Raw genomic sequence first — 23,040 nt, 5'->3', positions numbered from 1 at the left:
CAATACCAGAGACGCATTATGATTTTTTAAAATTTTTTAAAAAAAAAATTTTTTCCAGTCTGGACACGCGAATCCTAGACTAGCCCCTGTCAAAATGTTGTGACCTGCTCTATCGAAATCAGTCGCATTGACGCGAAGACACCTTTTGAGTTGTATACACTGTTGGAAAGAGGATATTCCTAGCTTTCTGATATCAGGATTGTTTTTGTACTTCAAATATTAAGCGAAATATGTCACATTATATAATGACTGTCACCGAGTCATCATTTTGAGAAAAAGGCCTTCAAAGTTGTCTCTTCTCTGGAATCCATCGATCTGATTGATTATTAGCGGAGCAAATGATCAAAATACTACCGAGGGAAGATATTTTCGTTTGGAGGGGAAGCTCGCGAGTGTGTGTCAGTGTGTGTGCTTGTGTAATTTTGCGTTTGTGTGTATTGTGTTTGTTTCCCGGGGAAAACACTCACGAGAAACACTGGCTGTTGTTATGCCTGCCATACTCCGCTTGTAATTATGCCGAAGCTTCAAAGTTGTATTTATCATCTGAATTTGCCGAAACAAGTTTAATATTCTGAAAGCCAAGACTTTGTTTAATTGAAATCAGATGAAAACAAACTGTAACGGATCCTGCCGTGTTATCTATGATTACTATACTCTTACATTCATAATTTCAGCGGAGTGAGGGGGGGGGGGGGGCGGCGCTGCGGAAGAGCAGATTGCGAGTGAGAAATAAATAAATTGGAAATAAAAGTTTCATATTCTGAAAGCCAAGACTTTGTTTGTTTAAAATCAAACAAAACACCCGAACCCCGAAAAAATAGTTTTTTTTACGTAAATCCACGTTTATTTTGAGAGATTCTGCTCTGACAACTAAGCTAAACTTTTACCTGTTAAGATTGTGCACGCCTGTTATCTAACCGACAGGTCCGCACTCACTCTCCAGCTGAAACTCTCTCCTTATTAATTTAAGCATTGTACTTATTAATGTATGCAGACAATCACACAATCTATGTGATTTTTGGATTTACCGTGCCTCTCAATTGCCCGTGACAGGTCGATGAATCCTGAAGTTGCCCAAGGATTGTTTCAGGGAGCACGAATCCTTGTCAAAAAGAAGACATGGCCAGCAAAATAGACGCTGAACTTTAGCGCTTCCAGTTAGCCACTCCGTGCGGACATAATTATCCTCATTGAACGTCCGATTCTCTCCCTTTTTCCTCTGTGTACACACAGCTCGAGTGTGGGCATTGGCCTGTCATCTGATTTAATTTTTAGTTGCTGCTGTAGCGGAAGTTTAGTAAAGTTATGTTTGATTAAGTACGCCAAATCTCCACCCTCCATAATGCTTCATTTGCTTGATAATTTCTAACGGTGGTGATGACAGTTACAGTATTAAAACTGATGTTGATGTGATTTGATTGGATGGCAGTGTCCAATCAAATTGCCAGCTGCCTCTGAAGGGAAGCAAGAGGCGGCTGGCTTCCCTTGGCATGGCCCTGACCAATCACAGGTTGGCAGGGGCATCACGTGGGCCTCATCTGATTGGTCAATCCCTCCATTTTTTTTTCACCAAAGGAAGCCAGATTCGGCTGGCCTCCTCTCGCAACAGAGAGTGCAATCTACTGTTTCACCATAACATCTAGAGGGGCGCTGTTTCACTCTTTGTAAAGTACTCAATGAGAATGGGGGAGAGACGGCCGGCAGCAACACACAGCAAAGGAGAATTATCGAAACAAAACAAAGTGTTTTTATTTATTTATTTAAATTATAACTACAATCCGAAAAAACAGGGGAAGCCTGGCTTCCCTTGGCCTCCGGAAGAAAACGCCACTGACCCAGAGAGGGTTATTTGGTTATTATTTATTTCATAAATAGTGTTATTTATTTCATTAATAGTGTTATTTATTTCCTGACTTTTTTTCTGTGAAGATCCCGGAAAGGGTTATTAATATTTGGTTATGTGTGGCTTTCTAGAAAACAATAAATGTTTACGTAAAAGGTCTGTGTAATAAGAACAACACCAAAGTACTCTGTTTTCCCAAGGATGTGGTCTCTGACTTGGCTGAGAAGATCCTGCATATTGGGGCTGAACATCCGACTGTGAAGAATGTGGTACTGCACATTGGAACAAATGATGTTGTGAAACAAGAGTCAGAAGTGCTGAAAGAAGACTTTAAATGTTTGTTGGAAACTGCCAGCTCTCTAATGCAGAGGGTGTTCATCAGTGGCCCTCTACCGCCAGTCAGAAGAGGAGTGGAGAGATTCAGCAGATTGTTTGCACTGAACACCTGGCTTTCAACGGCCTGTACTGACCATTCTGTTCATTTTATTGACAATTTTAACTTTTTCTGGGATCGCAGACATCTTTTCAAGGCAAATGGAGTTTGCCTGAACAAGTCAGGAGTGAAAATTGTTTATCTCTAACATATTCAACTGCCTGCGTCATCAATCTGTTCCCTCTGCAAGGACAAGCGGCAGGAGGAATCAAAACACGAGAAAGACACAACACATCACGCAGAAAACCCTGAAGAATTATCACTGCACCCGCCTGAGGAATGTTCTGATTATGGGAGACATATGAGACACATGGAGGAGTCTCCACTGCCCCCCCCCCCTGTCAACGGCCTTTGAGGATACTCCGTTCACCCTTTCACCCTCGCCCACCCTCCTGGAGATCGATGAACACACAAAGGAGATACAGAGGGTTGGCACCGATTCCTTCCCTGGAGTTCAAAGACCAAACGAAGGCGATACGCAGGGCTGGCACCATGTCCTTTACCCCCGCTCCTCAACGACGCCCACCAAAATCACCGCGGAGACGCGCACCATCTCCCCCGTCCTCATCACCGTGCCTACGTCAACCACCTCCCCCCCCTGGCAGCATGTCCTCTACCCCCGCACCATCTAGCCCGTCTCCATCACCGTGCCTACGTCGACCACCTCCCCTCCCTTCGAGGGGGCTTCTGCAGTCTCCGAAGCCTGATAAGGATGTGTGTGTACAAAACACAACAAACTCTTACTGATATGTGATGGGTCCAGGCTCAAGGGCGTATGGCACTCTCAACTCTTTCAAGGACATGTCGGGGCCCTGCCTGCCAGTAGCTTTGCCGATATCTGTGTTGATAGGTAATAGATTAAGAGCGGTGAATCATAGAAACAGGAAGCGCTCAAACGTTTGTGTGAGTGTATCTAATTTAGCAGTGATTCCATGTCAGCCACAGCTTGTTACAAAAAACATGACTGATTAGTGTGTTTAACAAACTTAAACTAGCTTTATTAAATGTCAGGTCTTTGGCAGGAAAAACATTTTTAATCAATGATTTTATCACTGAGCACAATCTCGATTTTATGTTTTTAACAGAAAACTTGGATTGAACAAAATAACAGTGCAGCTGTTCTTATCGAATCAACCCCTCCCAACTTTAGTTTTATGAGTCAGGAAAGAATGCATAAGAAAGGGGGTGGAGTTGCTATTCTGTTCAATGATGCCCTTCAATGCAGGAAGACATCTTATGGAAACTTTGATTCTTTTGAATATGTGGCCCTCCGGCTGAAATGCTCCTCTCGAGCTCTGTTCCTAAATATCTATAGACCACCCAAATACTGTGCAAGCTTTTTTGATGACTTTACTGAACTGCTGTCTATAGTGTGTATTGACTTTGACCGTCTAGTCATTGTTGGTGATTTTAACATCCATGTTGACAACCCCCAGGACAGAGGGGCTAAAGAACTGTTTTGTGTTCTTGATAGCTATGGACTGACTCAGCATGTGACGGAGCCCACGCACAATAAGGGGCACACTCTGGACTTAATTATCTCAAAGGGTCTGAATATCTCTAAGGTTGTGGTGACTGATGTTGCACTCTCTGACCATTCCTGTGTTTTCTTTGAGAGCTCTATTTCTGTTCACAAAAATGTTCAAAAAGAGGTAACCACAAAGCGATATTTAACTGAAAACACTAGGGAAATGTTTACTCAGAATTTCTCTTCCACACTTGCCCCTGCCAACATCTCAGTAAATGAGCTAGTAGATCATTTTAATTCAAAAATTAAAAATGTTATAGATGCCATTGCTCCAACTAAGGTAAAGGAAGTGTCTGGCAAGAAAATATCTCCATGGAGAAAGGCCATGACCGTGAAAACAGAAAAAAGAGAATGTCGAAAAGCTGAACGCAGGTGGCGAAAAACAATCTCCAGGTTCACTTTGAAATCTATAAAGAGAGACTTGGCCTCTATAATTTGGAATTGAAAAACGCACGACAATCGTTCTTCTATGACATCATTACCAAAAACAAAAACAACGCACGTGCCTTGTTTGCTACCGTCGACAGACTAACTAACCCCCCCAGTGTCAGTAGCCTCTGAATTTCTATCCACCAGGGCGTGCAATGATTTTGCCTTTTTCACTGACAAAATTCAGAAAATCAGACAAGCAGTCAGTGCCTCTGCATCAGGAACAGCAAATGTGTTGTCCCTATCTCCACTTAACATCAATTCAGACATCATGACACAATTCCATCAGATTAATGATAAAAAACCTAGAGGACATTATTCAACTTCTGAAATCCTCCTCTTGCTGCCTTGATATTATTCCAACAGGATTTTTCAAAGATGTTTTGCCTTGCATGGCCTCAGATCTACTTCATATAGTAAACAAATCTCTTCACTCAGGTATTTTTCCACAGGCCCTGAAAACTGCAGTCATTAAACCGCTCTTAAAAAAGAATAATCTAGATGCTTCAGTAATGAACAATTACAGGCCCATATCAAACCTCCCATTTCTAGGTAAAATCATTGAAAAAGTTGTTTTTCAACAGTTGAGTAATTTCTTGCATTTAAATAACTGTTTGGATGTGTTCCAGTCAGGCTTTCGTCCAAACCACAGCACTGAGACTGCTCTTGTAAAGGTCTTTAATGACATCCACTTAAACACAGACAGTGGCAGAACTTCAGTGTTAGTATTATTAGATCTCAGTGCTGCGTTTGACACTGTTGACCACAGCATATTACTAGACCGACTGGAGAACTGGGTGGGACTTTCGGAAACAGTTCTGAATTGGTTTGAATCCTACTTAAAGGACAGAAACAACTTTGTTTCTATAGGTAAATACACATCTGAGTTGACAAATATGACATGTGGGGTTCCTCAAGGCTCCATCTTGGGGCCTCTTCTCTTTAACATCTACATGCTACCACTGGCTCAGATAATGAAGAACAACAAAATAAGTTACCATAGCTATGCAGATGACACACAAATTTACGTAACAATTTCACCAGGAGACTATGCTCCAATTCAAACACTGAGTAAGTGCATTGAACAAATCAATGACTGGATGTGTCAGAACTTTCTCCAATTAAACAAAGATAAAACTGAGGTAATGGTTTTTGGAGCCAAGGCAGAACGTATACAAGTTAGCGCTGAGCTTCAGTGTGCAATGTTCAAAACAACAGATAAAGCCAGAAATCTAGGTGTAGTCATGGACTCTGACCTGAGTTTCAACAGTCACATTAAAACTGTTACTAAATCAGCCTACTATCACCTAAAGAATATATCTAGGATTAAAAGACTAATGTCACAGCAGGATTTGGAAAAACTTGTCCATGCTTTTATCTTCAGTAGACTGGACTACTGCAATGGTGTCTTCACAGGTCTCACTAAAAAATCTATTAGGAAGCTGCAGCTAATTCAGAACGCTGCTGCTCGAGTCCTCACTAACACTAAGAAAGTGGATCACATCACTCCAGTTCTGAAGTCTTTACACTGGCTTCCTGTGTGTCAAAGAATAGATTTCAAAATACTGCTGCTGGTTTATAAAGCACTGAATGGTTTAGGCCCAAAATACATTTCTGACCTCCTGCTAAATTATGAACCATCCAGATCTCTCAGGTCTTCAGGGACTGGTCAGCTTTCTGTCCCCAGAGTCAGAACTAAACATGGTAAAGCAGCGTTCAGTTATTATGCTCCAAATATCTGGAACAAACTCCCAGAAACCTGCAGGTCCGCTGCAACTCTGACTACTTTTAAATCCAGGCTGAAGACTTTTCTTTTTGTCGCTGCTTTTAATTGAACTATTCATATCTTAGACTGCACTGTAACTTTTATCCATGTACTTTTTTCTTTTAATGTTTAATTGACAGCACTGTAACTTTTATCCATGTATTTTTTCTTTTAATGTTTATTTTATTAGCTTTTCTTTTTAATGACTGATTTTAAATGCCATTTTCTTAATCTCTTTCATTTTTTGTAAAGCACTTTGAATTGCCTTGTGTTGAAAAGTGCTATATAAATAAACTTGCCTTGCCTTGCCTTGCCTTACGTTTAGACACCCATGCGATCGTCACACTTTTTCTGTTACAAACTGACCCGGCCCCCATCAGAGAAGGGAAAAGTTATGTGGCCCTCACAGGAAAAAGTTTGGGGACCCCTGGTCTTGAGGCACAAAATAAGGCCGACCCAGAGTGCATGGTGAGCGGACACTTCACCTCCGTGTTTGCAGACAGCCGTTTTTTTTCTAAGTGCACACCCAAAAACCAGGTTTCCGATTTTGTGCAAACCATAGTCCAAAATGTATGGATGAATATTTTTAACGGAAAAGGGGATATTAAGCCCCGGACACTTTTCCACATCTCCGTAGCAACTTACAACGGAGAAGGGGAAAAAATGGCCCGAAGGGCCTAAGGGTTAAGCTTTTTCGAGCCCCTTCTCTGTTGGTACATAGTCATTTTTTCGACAATTTTTCAAAACTTCATTTTTTATTATTTTAAGATATAATTAACCGTTTTCTTCACTTTTTTCTTCTTTCCACGGGTGGGTGCGCACGGCAGGTAAAGTGATAAAGTAAATCATTTAAATGCAAAAATAATGATTATAAATAATTTGTAGGGGTACAATTGTGGAGAGGAGCCTGAACAGGACTCTCCAGCACCCCAGAGAACTACCAGTTAATCTGGTTTAAATATGGTGGGGATAGTGGCATTAACTAGTACCCAGTACTGGGAGAGAACCAGGCTGTGCAGCACCTGACTTTTCAACTCAGGAAAAGTGTTTGAAAGGCGGGGAAAAGTGGTGTAAATAGAGGCAGAGTGTACCCAGAGAGCAGGATGTAACACCTGACTCTTTAAAGTACAGATTATCATGTATTGTCAGGTTCCTCAAAACCTCTTCAATTAGCAATTAGCAGCAGCTCAGTGATTGGATGTTACTTTTAAAAAATGCACCTTGGGGAATCATACTTCAACTCTTCCCAAATGTTTTGGTATAAAACATATAAACTTTTATTTTCTGACACAATTGACATTTTCTATATTCTTATGTTTGCTCGGATGATTCAACCAGAAGAGTTTTGATCCGTAGGAGTGCTCCGACTCTGACTCACCTCCCTTTTTCTACGGGGAAACATGAGTGGGACATCCGGACGAGTGGGCGCCAAAAAATGAGCAGCTGCCACTTAAAAACTCAACGCCATGAAATGTACTTTCTGCTAACAATCCCATGATGCAATGCAGTGTACTTCAGGCATTGAGACTCAGTGGAGCGATGAGATGATGGTGATTGGTGGACTTCCCCAGGTAACTCTTTTCATGATAACAGACTATACTTATACCTTTTTCCTGATTCGACATTCTTTATATGACATTTTAGCATATTTTTCAACATATGATCTTCTTCATGACATTTTTGAAATATTATACTGTGACTTTTTGTATAAATGTGACGTTCTGTACTATGACTTTCTTTTTTTTTAAAGTTACATTTTGGTTGTGGTTTAATTACAGATTCCTGGAGCGTCATCACTCCTCAGAGGATGTGACAGCGGCTGGTTAGAGACGGATTCCTTCATTACAGATTCTGATCCCCACCATCATCTGATAGGTGACACACACACACACACACACACACACACACACACACACACTGAACCCCTCTTTGAATTAATCTCCTGTTGACTTACTGAAACTGGGTTGATGTATTTCATCCTGCTGTTGGACTCTTGAATTGAATTCCTTTATTGTCATTGTACAGGTACAACAACATTTAAAAAGCTATCCTGTGAGTGCAAAACAAGCATATATAAATATATATATATATATATATGTATCCATACACTTAAGAAACATGTACATAGTTACCGGATGCATTTTGTTATTTACTTATATTACATTTTTATGGATTCTTTATCATTATTCATTTGATTGTATTGTTTTATCCATAACTCCATAACTAAGATTATTACATGGACACAGACCCCCCTCAATAAACTGAACCCACTCTCTGCTCAGCTGCTCATGCATTTCATTTTAAAGACATCACAGAATCAGAAAACCTTTATTCGTCCCAGAGGGGACATTTACATTTGTTCCAGCAGAAAAGAGCCAAAGACAGCTTCATGTTGACTAAGAAGCATGCATACAAACACATATTAAAGATAACACATTTAAAAGATTACACAATTTACAAAATCCACATCCTGTAGCAGTTCTGAAGAGAACACATTTTAAAGGTTTCAACAACATCTGATCACATTTCATAAAGACTACATGCACACAAAGCTTTGGCACAGTTTCAATGACACCAGGCAGAGCTCCTTTAGAAGAGTTACAAATCAACGGGAACATTTGATTGGATATTAAAGGTCTCCTATTATGCTATTTTTAGGCTTATATTATGGGTCTCAGATGTATACAAATATATATAAAAACATGTCTATGAAGTGTTTTGCTCAAAATACCAAACAGTTCATGCATTTTAGAAATCCCTCATTCCCCTCTGTTCCAGCTGTTAGAGAAACGCTGACTCTGGGTCCTTAGTTAGAAGAAAGAGGAGGGGGAGCTTGTGCCTGCTCAGAATTCTCCGGAGATGAAGCTAAACACTGCCTGATGAAACTCCATATCATGTTCCAAACCACATCAAGGATCCTCTCTGAAACAGGATGGAGCTCAAACTCTTTCTCTCTCTCAGGTTTACCACCAGGTGACTTCCTTTTGATTTCCTGCTTCTTCACACAGACTCTCCAGCACAGGTTAGCTCTGAGTGTTAGCATGCTTATATAAACACAGACCATATTACTTCCAGAACACGTCTCATTGTTTCTGACAGCAACATTTCTGATAGGACCATGGGTCCGCAATGCCGATATTACGTCATATCGGACGCAAATCTGGATCAGCTCCGTTGTTCCCCCGTTTTTAGTGATTTGGGTACGGAGGAAAAGAGAGAGGGTTTTATTTTCTGACACTTTGTGAGTCTCCTGACGCACCGGGGACACATATTGATGTAGGGCTGTGCGATTATGGCAAAAATCATAATCACGATTATTTGGTCAATAATTGATATCACGATTATTTTGACGATTATTCATTGACCATTTATTGAACTTTAAAACAAATAATATTTTACCAATAAACAAGATCAATAAATGTGTTGGAGCGCACTTCCAAAACCATACTAAACTATATTAATATGATAAATAAAAATAAATTACACCAAAATAAATGAAATCAAATATGTTGCAGTGCACTGTCACAACCTACTGAAAACTCCTTAACATATAGCCAACATTTTGGTAAAACATATTCAACATATTCCACTCAGTTAAACGTTGAAGGCTGGCCAACCGTCATGGTCCAGAAGTAACAGGAAATAAATGTTGAACTACAATTTAAGACCAAATAAAAATGTTTAGGCCACCATGGCAAATGCTGGTAGGGCTGCTCATGTCATCTCTTAAAGATTTTTTGCAAAAAATACCAGGCTGTTGACATGGTCTGGTTTCAGAGATGAGCGCAGGCAGGTGACGATATTGCCACCTGTACTGAAGACCCTCTCTGAAGAGGAACTTGTGGCAGTGCTGCCACATATGACACAGGAAAAAAAGAAAAGACTCTGAAGAACCCTTTCTTTGCCATTATATAAAAATAGTGTTGCTACAAAAGTATAAATTAGGCTTACTAATAAAACAACTCAGATCTGAAGCTACACAGGAATCTGCTGCAGCAACAGTGCAATAAAAAAGACAACATTAATAGAATCAAACTCATTTTTTGTTGCATTTTATTAGAGTATAAAAATAAATGCCTTTTAAAATAGGATGCAAGCAACACTAGTTTCTGAACTGATAGACTATAATCAATTTAAACAGAACAGATCTTAATGTTTGCATTCTTATACCATTTTGTACAATAATTATCATGAATAAATTCAAACAAACTAAAACTTACAGCAGATTAATAACGGTATCTAAATTGAGTTTTTATTATATCAAAAACCTGTTGAAATGCTGCTGTTATTTTTACTGTCCCACAAAAGCGTGTCGCAGCCTCCAGGAAAGCTTCTTTCACAACTTTGCCGTCTTTGAAAGACTTCATGTGTTTCGCTAGAACGTGACTGACACGATAAGATGCTATGGTAGCAGCCTTGCTCTTGTTGTTGGGCCTGGTGAAAATGGACTGCTGTGCATTTAGCTGTGCTCTCAGGCCCCTCCCCTTTTGGAGCGTAGGGCAGAATTAGGAGGGAATTCCGTCTCGTAGCGTTTGTACACTGTTTTGAAATGCCGCTCCTAAATTACCCTTCTTCGATAAAGCCACGCTCGCATTGCAGATGAGACAGATGGACTTTGAATTGGAATAGATACAAAAATAATCATCCTCCCACTTGGAGTGAAAATTATATATTTTGGGCTTTTTTGCTTCTGCCATAATTGCGGTCTTGTGTGTGTGCGGACTGTCACTCCTGTTGACCATCCATGCTGTTGACACGGACAATGTCAGCGAACTAGTGCACTGCTCACCAGCCACGCCCGGACACATGGGGTGAGGCCGGCCAATCACAAAGCTTTGATGCGTTCAAGTGCATTATTCTGGCATGGGAACATTATGTTACAGGACATTAACGATAAAACAGAATATTGTTGTTCTATTTTTAGACACATCTCGCGATCGACTGGGAATCTCCCCGCGACCCTTCTTTTTAACTAGTTGCTGCTCTTGTTCTGACATCTTCGCTTGCGCTGAACACTCACAACACATGTCACTCCCACGTGGCCGAGTGGGCTTTCAGGGAGGGGCGAAAGCGCACCCAGCAAAATAATCGTATTTTGTCAATTATGCTGTTTTCCTAATCGTCGCAAGCCATAATCGTAATCGCGATTAAAATACGATTAATTGCACAGCCCTATATTGATGTATAAAAGTCATCAAAAAGTGCTTCTTAACCTTTAACAAACTATGAATGTGTCATACCTACTTAACGGAAAGAAACTCAGCTACCTGACGATATGGACCATTTTTACCGAGACAAAACACAAGTCTAACGCCGAGCACTAAGTGAAAGAGTGCTAACGCACTTAGCACATAACTCAGGGTAGAAATATGTTATACTTCATCGGATTTGCACAAACTAGATACCATATGAAAGCTGAGATTCCACATATTCCAAAGGTATAAGTATCATCACTGAGCGGCAGCGAAGGCGAAACCAGACAACACACAATTTAGCTTTACGTGGCCAAAACGGCAAAAACGTCTTACCGTTGCTGTTTTCTGATCAAAAGTTGTGTTCAATGGCATTAAAATGCATATAAACTGCTGAAGGTTAATCCAATGTCTCTGTGTCACTTTGAAATGATTACTGATAATCCATCATAACATTTTGTCAATAAGAGTAGTTATCATATATAGCTGCTAAGAGAGCTACGAGAGTGTATGAGAGCTTCCGGTTTTGGGCATTCTGGCTGTGCATCACTCATTCACCAATGGTAATGTTTAGATGGATTTGAGGAACTTCCCCTCGATTCTATTGGCTCTATCGGTTAAAAAAAGGTGTCAATCATCAAAATCGACCGAGGGGGGCCAGATATATGGAAAATGCGCCCAAATGACCCCAGAAGTGTTTTGTTTTTTCTAAACCTCTCTAAAAAGGTCAAATTTAACTTGTTTTGCATCAATCTTGATACAGGGTACTTGTTATATGTTATAGTTTGGATTCCTAAAGCTTTTAGTCTACTATCCCATCATTCAAGGGTGGTTTTCACTATAAGTAATGTTTTTCTTTTGGACGGACACAATAATTTACATGTTTTTAATAAGTTCAATCTGAATTTACTTTAAAACATCTATATTGATTCTGACTTTTCCACATCCAACTCACAGGTTTATCATTGCTTTGAGAAAAAAGATTATTAATTTAAAGATATCGTCATTTGTTCTGGGAATGTCATTTTCGAGCCTGAGGCCTGAAAAACAGGTTTGGGGCTTAACAGGTTAAATGAACCCGGGGTGATGAACACGAAGAAGAGCTCAACACATTTCTTCTTCTTGGCTTTTTCTGACTTTGTCCTCAAAGACTTTGAGAGCATCTCCAAGAAAACCCAGTGCTCTGACTACACGGAGAACGTCTCCATCCAAACGCAGGATTATGGGATGCCTGCGGACCATTTTGAGATGGACACGGGTCAACGGGTAACCCTCTGGGACCTGGAAGAGAAACAGGGAAATACTTTGGTTATAAAACCAACAGTAGATTGTAGACGACCTTCTTCAACTGATAGAGGAGAGTATTTGTTCTCACTGGATCAATACTCTCTGATCTGCTCTCACCTCTCTGTACTGTATATACAGACAGTGGTGTGAAGGAACTAAGTATATATACTCATGTACTGTACTAAAGTACCATGCTGATGTACTTGTACTCTACCTGAGTATTTAAAGGCCTCTGGTTCAGAATCCCTGCTGGTTGAACCTGTTATCTGAACGCAGTCATGTTTATGTTAGGCTGACACCATCCTAGGTTAGTTTACTGTAGAGCAGAGGTTCTTCTGAATGCAGTCCCTCATCAGAACCACCTTTATTTCCAGGTCCGTTTACACACACAAGGAAGTAGATTTAGTGTCTGGTGGTGCCAACATAAACAACATAAGTTGCAATGGAAGGTTACATATATAAAGATAATAAAAATAAGTATTTTCAAGAAACTATTTACCATTTAAAAAAAAAAAAAAAAACCTTAAAAGCTACAACACTTATGTAAATATGATAATATATGTAAAACTACAGAGAGTTGTATTTTAAATTGGAGGGCTGTGCAGACGTGTGCAAACATGGCATGACATTAAAGAAGGATGGTTATATAAAGATATTATTAAAGTAGTGTTTGGTCATGTTAGAGGATCAGCTGTATGAAGATCCAGGTGTGTGTTCAGGTGAGAAGAACACTGGAGCCTGGAGTTATGAAACAGAGTTAATAAAGTTCAACTCCAGCTCAACGAACACAAACTACAATAACAGAACATCCAAAGACCAAAGCTAAATATTCAGATCACTGGGAACCTCTGAGTTCGTTGTCCATTTCCAAAGGATTATTAACGAGTTAACATGTGACTGCAGTACCAGCCAATCACAGCAGAGCGTGAGACATTGATCACAGCAGATGAACTGATATATAATTACATATATTTCTTCATTTAAAATGTATTTTCAGGTTTCTTCTCTTTGTGACAACACACCAAAGAGAATTCCTTCAATGTGAGAAATGTAATTGGCAAAAAACTGGATCCTAAATCTGATGAAGCGTTTGCAGAGTTATGGTGACACATCTTTGTTCTTAAGAAAAGCTGTAAGTACAATTGATTGTTGTTGTTCCTTTCATATTGAGGACAGCCAACAGGAAGTCTCAGCTGCAGCCTTCTTTCAAATTTTCCAAAATGCCTCCACGCTCCTCTACGTCTCAAACTCGCCCCGTAATAAATAAACTGAACAAATCAAACCTGAGCTGCAGATTTGTCTTGAATCCCAGAAAACACTGAGCAATAACTACATTTGATTCTGTAGTGACACCTCAATAAATACAGTTCACACGGTGCGACCTCTCACCTTTCTGTGTGTCTTCACTTCCTGTCACCTGAGAGGAGAGGGAGAGAGAGAGAGAGAATAATGATGATGATAAAACATGGAGAGAAACAGCCAGAATGATGAAGAGAGAGAAACCAGAGTGTTGTTTTCCTCTGAGCTCATGCTCCATTAAAGAGTTGATGAATGGAGGACGTGGTTTCAGTACTCACAGGTCTTCTGGATCTTGATGAATGGAGGACATGGTTTCAGTACTCACAGGTCTTCTGGATCGTGGCTCTGATCGTCTCATTATCGATCCTGTAGGGATGAACACAATCCAACAGTTTTAGATCCAGTTTAAAATAAGTGTTTGTTCTTTGAGTCAGCTTCAGAGTCCTGATCTCATGCTTTCCATCCCATCATATCTTCTCTGCAAACACTACGACTGACTGCCTCAGCTCTCTGCTGCATCACAGGAAGTAACCAGTCATTAGAAACTAAATACATCCCATAAAAAACACACTACCTTTCCCGCTCTTCTGTAAAACCCCATCTGTCTGTTAGAGAGCTGATTACTAAAGTGTGGCTTTGCATTTCCAGCTGGCCTTCTATGGTTGATGGAAGAATGGAAGAGCCTGCAGTCAGTGGGTAACATCACTGATCTGTTTCCCAGTGAGAGAAACACCTCCCTGAGTTTCATACAATACTGCTGAACCAGCAGAGACCCCTTACTGACCTGAGGGTCTCCAGTCTGCAGTCTGGACTCTCCAGAAGATCTCTCAGCAGCTCCACTCCTGAATCCTGCAGCTTGTTGTAACTCAGGTCCAGATCTCTCAGATGGATGTTGGACTTCAGAGCTGAGGCCAGAGCAGAACAGCTGATCTCTGACAACCTGCAGTACCTCAGTCTGAATAAAGAAAACATGAGAAAACAAAGTTCCTGTTTGAAATAACTCCAGGTTTAATAATCTGATCAGTTCAACAGGGTTTTAATGTCAATGTGGAACTTTAACATTGATCAGATGTTTAACAACTCCTTCATCTCCCTCACAGCTCATCAGTACTGACAGCATCTCCACTGACTCATGGAGCACAGAGTGAGTCATGTTATATCTCATCTTAGCTCTTAAGGTGGCCTTTTTGTTAGGTCAGATACACAACTGGCCAAAAAGGGGTGGAGCACCAAGATTGGTCCATAACCAAAAGGTGAATAACTTAAATACGCAATCACATATTATAGGCAAACTGTGGTAGGTTATAGTGTTGTCACGATACCAACATTTTGGTTTCGATACCGATACCAAGTCAAGAATTGCGATTCCGATTATTTTTCGATACTTTTCCAAAAAAAAGGGAAACAGTCTTTATTTCACACCAGAACATAACACAAACTTTTAAACAATGAGAACAATAAACAAAATAAATGACAATAATTCGTATTAAATCAAATTAAGCATTATCTCAAACAACTGTTTTATAAAAGATAATTTTTTTAATATTTTATTAACATGTACAGTAATATAAATAATTATTGACTAAATGTACATTGCAGATGTTAGCCACATTGGTAAGTTAGCTAAAAAGATAGCCATATTAGACAGTTATCATTGCCATGAATTGCCTCGTCAAACTACGAAAACGTTCGTTTGTCACAAAATAAATTACACTTGTTTGACTTAGATCTGAGGGCATGGGCTTGAGCATGATGTAATTATGTTATCTATCACATTCGCTAACCTGTCTGTCTTTAAATTCAGCTCTGGATTCCGGTCGGCGGGTGCTTAGCCAAGTCTGATGTGTTGGCTCCCTTGGTTTGCAGGGATCTAAAACATGTCTCACAGACAGGCCTCGTGGTGTCCGTAGGCTTGCCCTCACTGTCAGAGATATAGCTCAAATACTTCCACATTTCGCTTCTGACGTCTTTGTTGTCAACAAGCCGAGGCGCAGCGGCAGCTGCACTCCCACTTGCAGCCATGCTTCTCGTTTTCTCACATGCTCTGGCAGCTAGAGCGTGGCCGCGTGCACGAGAGAGGGGAGGCACTTAGAGCGTGCTTGAGAGGGGCGGGACTGCAGGCACGGCTGCAGTGCAGGGAGTGGAAGCAGAGCACTGAACACACACGGCTCTTATTAAAACGGCGCTTTCTCACCGGAGTACTTTTCCCCGTCATTCTTAAAGTACCGATACTAATGAAACGGAGGAAACGTACCGTTTTTAACGGTAGGGTATCGCGGTACCTTTCAAGTATTGGTACACCGTGCAACACTAGTAGGCTATGTGGGAGGCTTGTTTTCCCTTATTCTGCAGTGTGACTGCAGAGCTGCTAGAAGGTCAGGTAAGGTACGTTTATTTATAAAGCACATTTCAGACGCATGATGCAATTCAAAGTGCTTTACATAATCATTAACACATAATAGTAAGACAACAGAAAGGAACACAATACATAAACATAATGGATTAACAGATTCATAAAAATAATGTATAAATGAGATGCAAAATAGTTTAAAAAACGACACTGTAAATATGGTAGGTGCTAAAACAAGTTGAAAGGCTTCTGGGTAAGCAGCTGTAAAAAGTAGTGTTTTTAGCCTCGACTTAAAATAACTCAGCGTTGGTGAAGACCTCAGGTTTTCTGGAAGTTTGTTCCATTTGTGGGGAGCATAAAAACTAAAAGCAGCTTCGGCGTGTTTGGTTCTGAGCCGGGGAACAATGAGTAAACCTGCCACCGATGATCTCAGAGCTCTGGGAGGCTCGTAACAGAGCAGCTTGTCGGACATACATTGGGGTCCCGAATTAGTTAATGCTTTATAAGTTAGCAATATCATTTTTAATCGATTCTGTAAGTTACTGGTAGCCAGTGCAGAGATCTGAGTATTGGGGTGATGTGTTCTACTCTTTTTGTTTTGGTCAGGACTCTGGCAGCGGCGTTCTGGATTAGTTGAAGTTTTTTAAGCGATTTTTTAGAGACCTGTAAATACACTATTACAGTAATCAAGCCTGCTGAAAACAAATGCGTGAACTCGTTTTTCAAGGTCTTGCTGAGACATTAATGTTCTAAGTCTGGCAATGTTTTTCAGGTGATAGTATGCTGATTTAGTAATTGTGTTGATGGTGTGATTTGAAATTGAGGTGGGGGTCCAGAACTACGCCTAGATTTCTCGCCTTTTCTGATGTATTTAGCAGTAGTGCTTCTAGTTTAACGCTTACTTCAGCCCGTTCCTCCCTTTTGGCACCAAAGATAATTGTCTCTGTTTTTGTTTAATTGTAGGAAATTGTTGCTCATCCAGCTATTGATTTGTTCCATGCAGTTGGTGAGTGAATGTAGAGGTCCGTAATCGCCCGGCTTTATTATAATGTATAACTGATACCCCTTTCACACCAAGGCTTTTCCCGTTCTAGCTCCGTGCTAGAGCTTTTCTGGTTCGGAACCGGTTCTTCGGTTCAGCTCCCGCTCTGTTCACACTGCTCAGAGCCCGACTGGTGCTGCGTCATTGCGTCATCGTTTGCGTCATGACGTAACCGTTTGCGTGCCTGCTTCATAAAGCCAAACCACGCGGAAACCCCTCACATCAACAACAACAACAATGGCCGATTGTATTGAAGCGCTAGTCGTTTTGCTCTGTCAAAACGAAATGGAAGAAATGGGACGACTTTACTACCAACTTTACAGTTGTTACATGCTACATTCAAAAGTTCTTACACAGTTACACAGTGGGCCAAAATAAAAAAATCGGTACTAGTCGAGGGCCGGACTGTTTCAATATGTATTGCAAAACGTATTGAAATGAACTTATTAAACCTGGAAATAACAACGCTTAAATGATTGCCTATAAAAAACAACATTACACGGGGTTAGACTTTTTGTTGTTGTTAGAGGTTGATCTCGCCCCTGCCCCCGCCTCCGATGTAAGCGTGACGTATGCAGTGCTTGCTTTCTAGACCGACAACTTTTTGGTGCTTGAAACTAACCGGATTCCGGAGCTTAGCGGTGGCTCCGCTGTGGTGTGAACAGAAAAAACCGGTGCTTTTCAAGCTCCAGCTCCGAACCGGCCCTGGAACCGCGTTGGTGGGAATGGGGTATGAGTGTCATCCGCATAATTGTGGTACGACATTTTGTTTACTTTTAGGATCTGGGCTAGTGGAAGCATGTATATGTTAAATAGAATTGGACCAGGAATCGACCCTTGGGGAACTCCACAAGTCATTGCTGTTGGTTGCGATTTAAAAGAACCAACAGACACAAAGAAGTCCCTGTCCTGCAGATACGATTTGAACCAATTAAGTGCTTTGCCAAATAAACCAACACAGTTTTCTAGTCTGTCCAGTAATATTTTGTGGTCCACTGTATCAAAGGCGGCACTGAGGTCCAGCAGTACCAAAATTGAGATTTGGCCCTTGTCTGTGTTTAAAGATATGTCATTTAAGACCCTCATAAGTGCGGTGTCAGTGCTGTGATGGGCTCTGAACCCAGACTGGAGAGCATCAAAGCAGTTATTTTGTGCCAAAAAAGAGTTGAGCTGATGGAAAACAGCTTTTTCTATAATTGTACCCAAGAAGGGTAGGTTTGAAATTGGCCTATAATTCTGCATGATTGAGTTGTCTAGGTAGTTTTTTTTTTTAAAGGAGGCTTGATTACTGCTGTTTTTTGTGCTCTTGGGAACTGTCCTGAGCTGAGGGAGGTGTTGACTATCTCTAGTAGCTCTGATGCCATGCAGTTCAAAACATTTTTCAGGAAGCTTGTGGGAATACTATCTAAGCAGCAGGAGGAAGAACTTAAATGCAACACTATGTCTTCAAGGGCATTATGACTGATGGGATCAAACTGTGTCTTGCGGATTAAGTGTATTTTAAAAGGATGAATGGTTGTCATAGACCCCTTTCCCGAAATGGAGGGACTCACCGTTAATCTTATATTTTCAATTTTGGTTGTAAAAAATTATGCAAATGTGTTGCATGACTCATTATAGAGGATTTCAGGGGCAATTGATATGCGGGGGTTTGATAGCCGGTCAACAGTTGAAAATAACGCATGTGTGTTATTGCTGTTTTTACTGATTATATCAGAGAGAAAGGAGCGTCTTGCGTTCCGTAGTTCGAGATTATAACTATGAAAACTGTCCTTAAATATCTCAAAATGAATGAGAAGATGTGACTTGCGCCACCTGCATTCCGCTTTGCTACAATGTCATTTTTGCAGCCTCACTAGCGTGGCATTTCTCTATGGCGCTTTATTGCCAGAGGTGGGTTTTGCTTTAGCAGGGGCAAGAGCATCAATCAGACATGTAGTTTTTGATCTGAAATGATCCACCATATCATCAACACTGTTGGATGGAAGTCTGATAGTGGAGGAGAAAGCCTCAATAAACAACTTGTTTGTGTCTTCAGTTATGTGTCGTTTTGTGAGAATCTGTGTTTTTTCCCTTTAGTAGAAAGGCTGATATTCATTTTGAAAAAGATGCAGGAGTGATCCGAGAGGCCAACATCAGTGACCATGAGGTTAGAAATATTGAGATCTTTGGTTATAACAAGGTCAAGAGTGTGGCCCAATTTGTGAGTGGGCCCTTTCACATGCTGGGTTAGTCCATAGCTGTCCAGAATATTTTTAAGTTCGATAGTTCTACTGTCCTTTGGGTTTTCAACATGAATGTTGAAGTCACCAACCATGAGTATACAGTCAAAATCTATGCAAATAATCGACAATAGTTCAGACAAATCATCACAAAATTGTGCAGAGTATTTGGGTGGTCTGTAGATAGTTAACAGTGCTCGACAGAAGGAATTACATTGAATGGCTTGGTATTCAACAGAGGGAAATTATTGTATTGCTATTTTCTTGCATTGAAAAGCATTATCAAATATAGTAGCAACACCTCCTCCTTTTCTGTGTGCTCCGTTTTCATAAACTAAATTAAAGTTTGGCGGGGCTGTTTCAATGAGAACCGCTCCACTGTTGTTCTCGTCTAGCCAGGTTTCTGTTAAAAATGGAGTCCTTCTCTGGGGGATAGACCCATGAATTTGAGAACATCGTTTTAGTAGAAGTTATGTTTGTGTGATTATTCATAATGGATAGAAAGCCATATTTTGGAGGAGAGTTAGCTTGTCTGTTTCTCTTATGATCCTAATTTTGATGTTTTTAAAAGTTTGCATTGCTCAAATTAACAATTGTGTGAAAATTAAAGTATAAAGAACAAAAACCAGACCAAGCCAGGCCAGCTGTTTTCCCCCATCTGTTTGCTAAGTCAAGCAAACCAGCTGCTCATGGTAGCATGATGACATACAGATGTGATGATGTACCAGTCATTAGTCTACAAACTAAAAACATTAAAATAAAAAACACACTACCTTTCCCTCTCTTCTGTAAAACCCCACATGTCTGTTAGAGAGTTGATTACTAAAGTGTGGCTTTGCATTTCCAGCTGGCCTTCTATAGTTGATGGAAGAATGGAAGAGCCTGCAGTCAGCGGGTAACATCACTAATCTGTTTCCCCAGTGAGAGAAACACCTCCCTGAGTTTCACAATACTGCTGAACCAGCAGAGACCCCTCACTGACCTGAGGGTCTCCAGTCTGCAGTCTGGACTCTCCAGAAGATCTCTCAGCAGCTCCACTCCTGAATCCTGCAGCTTCCAGTTCTCACTCAGGTCCAGATCTCTCAGATGGATGTTGGACTTCAGAGCTGAGGCCAGAGCAGAACAGCTGATCTCTGACAACCCGCAGGCCCTCAGTCTGAATAAAGAAAACAAGATGTAAGTTTATAAAACAATGTTCCTGTAACTTTGATCAGATGTTTAACAACTCCTTCATCTCCCTCACAGCTCATCAGTACTGACAGCATCTCCACTGACTCATGGAGCACAGAGTGAGTCATGTTATATCTCATCTTGGCTCTTAAGGTTGCATTTGGTCTGTCAGGTAAACAACTGGCCAAAAAGGGGTGGAGCATCAAGATTGGTCCATAACCAAAAGGTGAATAACTTCAATACGCAATCACATACCATAGGCAAACTGTGGTAGGCTATGTGCAGTTGTGTTTTTATATGTACAAAAGTGGTTGGGCACGAACAACTTAGATGTGTATATATAAGTAAACAAATAGCTGTAGGCTATCCATGGTTGGTTCCAATAGAGAGGGGGGGGTATAAGAAAAACACAGACACTCATCACCGAGGTCACAATATCAATCGATCCAGCAGAGCAATAGCCTATAGGCAAAACACAGAAGATCAACAAAATATATGACATAAATTGAACTTACCAAAGCTGAAGTAGATGGTCAACTTCATTTATTTTATTTCCATTTGACTGATTTTAATCGCTATACGCTGCTCTCTCTCGTCTCCTCTTCACAAACAACTACTATTTTCGCAGCATACGTACTTACAGCCAATCAGCTCTCTGGATTATGAGATGACGTTTGGAAGGTATGTCAGCACAGTGCCCCTATGGTAGGGTTGGGTACAGAGAACATTTCGATTCCAACGGCATCATTTAGACATGTGAATTTCGGTTCCGCTTTTCGATGCCTGAGGAAATGTTTCTCGCCGCTTTCCGTAGTCTACTGTATGACTGCGGCGGGGCGGGAAATGTAGCGTTGTACCCAAAGTGTAGCGTTGTACCCATAGTACAACGACAACAACCCACACATTGCGGTTGTACCTACACTTCCTACAGCGTAACCTGAGACCAGGGCCGGCCCGTAGCACTGGCGTTATAGATGTTCGCCTAGGGCGCCAGATCTGTGGAGGCGCTGCGCTGACAGCTCTGGGATGAAAAAAAATGTTTTGACCGTTGGCGCTCATCCTAATGTTCGGCCTTGATGTAACAACATTCATAATTAAGTAAATGGAACACCCTTTTCATCCCGGTTACACTTTTCATTTGCCCGGTACGATGGGCGCTGTAAGTGATGAAAATGGGGGATGTTGGCTTATCTGGCAACCGCAGCTCACAGCCAAAGTGCGAGTGAGCAACATTTTAGAGTGGCCTTCTATTGTGGCCAGCCTAAGGCACACCTGTGCAATAATCATGCTGTCTAATCAGCATCTTGATATGCCACACCTGTGAGGTGGGATGGATTATCTCGGCAAAGGAGAAGTGCTCACTATCACAGATCTTTTCAGATTTGTGAACAATATTTGAGAGAAATGGTTATTTTGTGTTTATAGAAAATGTTTTAGATCTTTGAGTTCATCTCATGAAGAATGGGAGCAAAAACAAAAGTGTTGCATTTATATTTTTGTTCAGTGTATAAAGAACAAAAAACAGACCAAGCCAGGCCAGCTGTTTCCTATGGAGTCAGATTTGGGTCAATATTCTAGCAAAACAAGCTACTCACGGAAAATGTGCTTTTACACGCGCATGAAATGACCCCCGCGCGCAGATTAAACCCCCGCGAGCGGCTATGTGCTCGCTCGCGAGAGAGACAGCCCTCTTGCTCCCTCGCGGGAGTGTCAGCCAGCCTCACTTGCTCGCGGAGTCTGTCTACGCGCGCGTGAAAAGTTTCTGACACTTTGGGGCGGAGCCACTGGTCTTTGATTGACAGCTGCCAGGAACCCCGGAGTTGCCAGGTTTGATAAATGCCTGAACTACCAAGAGCCGAGGTGTCACGATCTGTCTTTGTGGTGTTTTGTCTTGTCTATATCTGTTTTTGGTTTTCTGTCTGCGTTGTGTTTTGTCTTGTTTGGATTTGTCTGTGGTTCCCTGTCGTTAGTTTCCCTGGTGTGTCTGATTACCTGATTGTGTTCACCTGTGGCCCCTGTGTTTTCTCCTCCCTCCTCACCTGTGTCTTGTTTGTGTGATTAGTCTTGTGTGTATTTAAGTTCTGGTTTTTCTGTCTGTCTTTGTCGGTTCGTCTTTTGTCATGACTAGTTCGTCGGTGAGTGTTCTGTTTTGTCTTTGTTGTTCACCTAGCCTTGAAATAAAGGAATTTGCACTTTAATCTGCATTTGGGTCCTACCTGCTTCACACACCGTGACAGTACAAACCGACCACAAAATGGACCCAGCAGATGATCCATGGGAGGTTGAATTACAGCATTTAACCTTCTATCTGGCTTGCTGCTTCGATTGGTGGAAGGGAGCGTCCAGTGTTCGGCAGAAGAGGGCCGCTCTGGTAGAGGCGCTCCGGTTGGCAGCAGAGAAACCATGTTTTGTTGAGTTTTTACCTGACTGGATTTTGGACTTCCTTCAAGCATGTGATTCCAGGCATGCTAGCTCCCTGT

At 41.1% G+C, this 23,040-nt stretch overlaps 1 long non-coding RNA gene across 1 annotated transcript; it reads right to left on the bottom strand.

Moving 5' to 3' along the window:
- Positions 1 to 12,053: 12,053 nt before the first annotated feature.
- Positions 12,054 to 14,626, bottom strand: LOC117557908. The gene is made up of 4 exons (XR_004570766.1): positions 14,561 to 14,626; positions 14,055 to 14,142; positions 13,867 to 13,894; positions 12,054 to 12,471 (listed from the first exon to the last, which is right to left on the bottom strand). It is a non-coding gene; the product is annotated as an uncharacterized LOC117557908 (long non-coding RNA).
- Positions 14,627 to 23,040: the final 8,414 nt, after the last annotated feature.

The sequence above is a fragment of the Gymnodraco acuticeps genome, unplaced genomic scaffold, assembly GCF_902827175.1.
Source record: "Gymnodraco acuticeps unplaced genomic scaffold, fGymAcu1.1, whole genome shotgun sequence".
Classification (NCBI taxonomy): Eukaryota; Metazoa; Chordata; class Actinopteri; order Perciformes; family Bathydraconidae; genus Gymnodraco; species Gymnodraco acuticeps.
The sequence above is the reverse complement of the archived record's forward strand: the minus strand, read 5'-3'. Positions and strand labels throughout refer to the sequence as shown.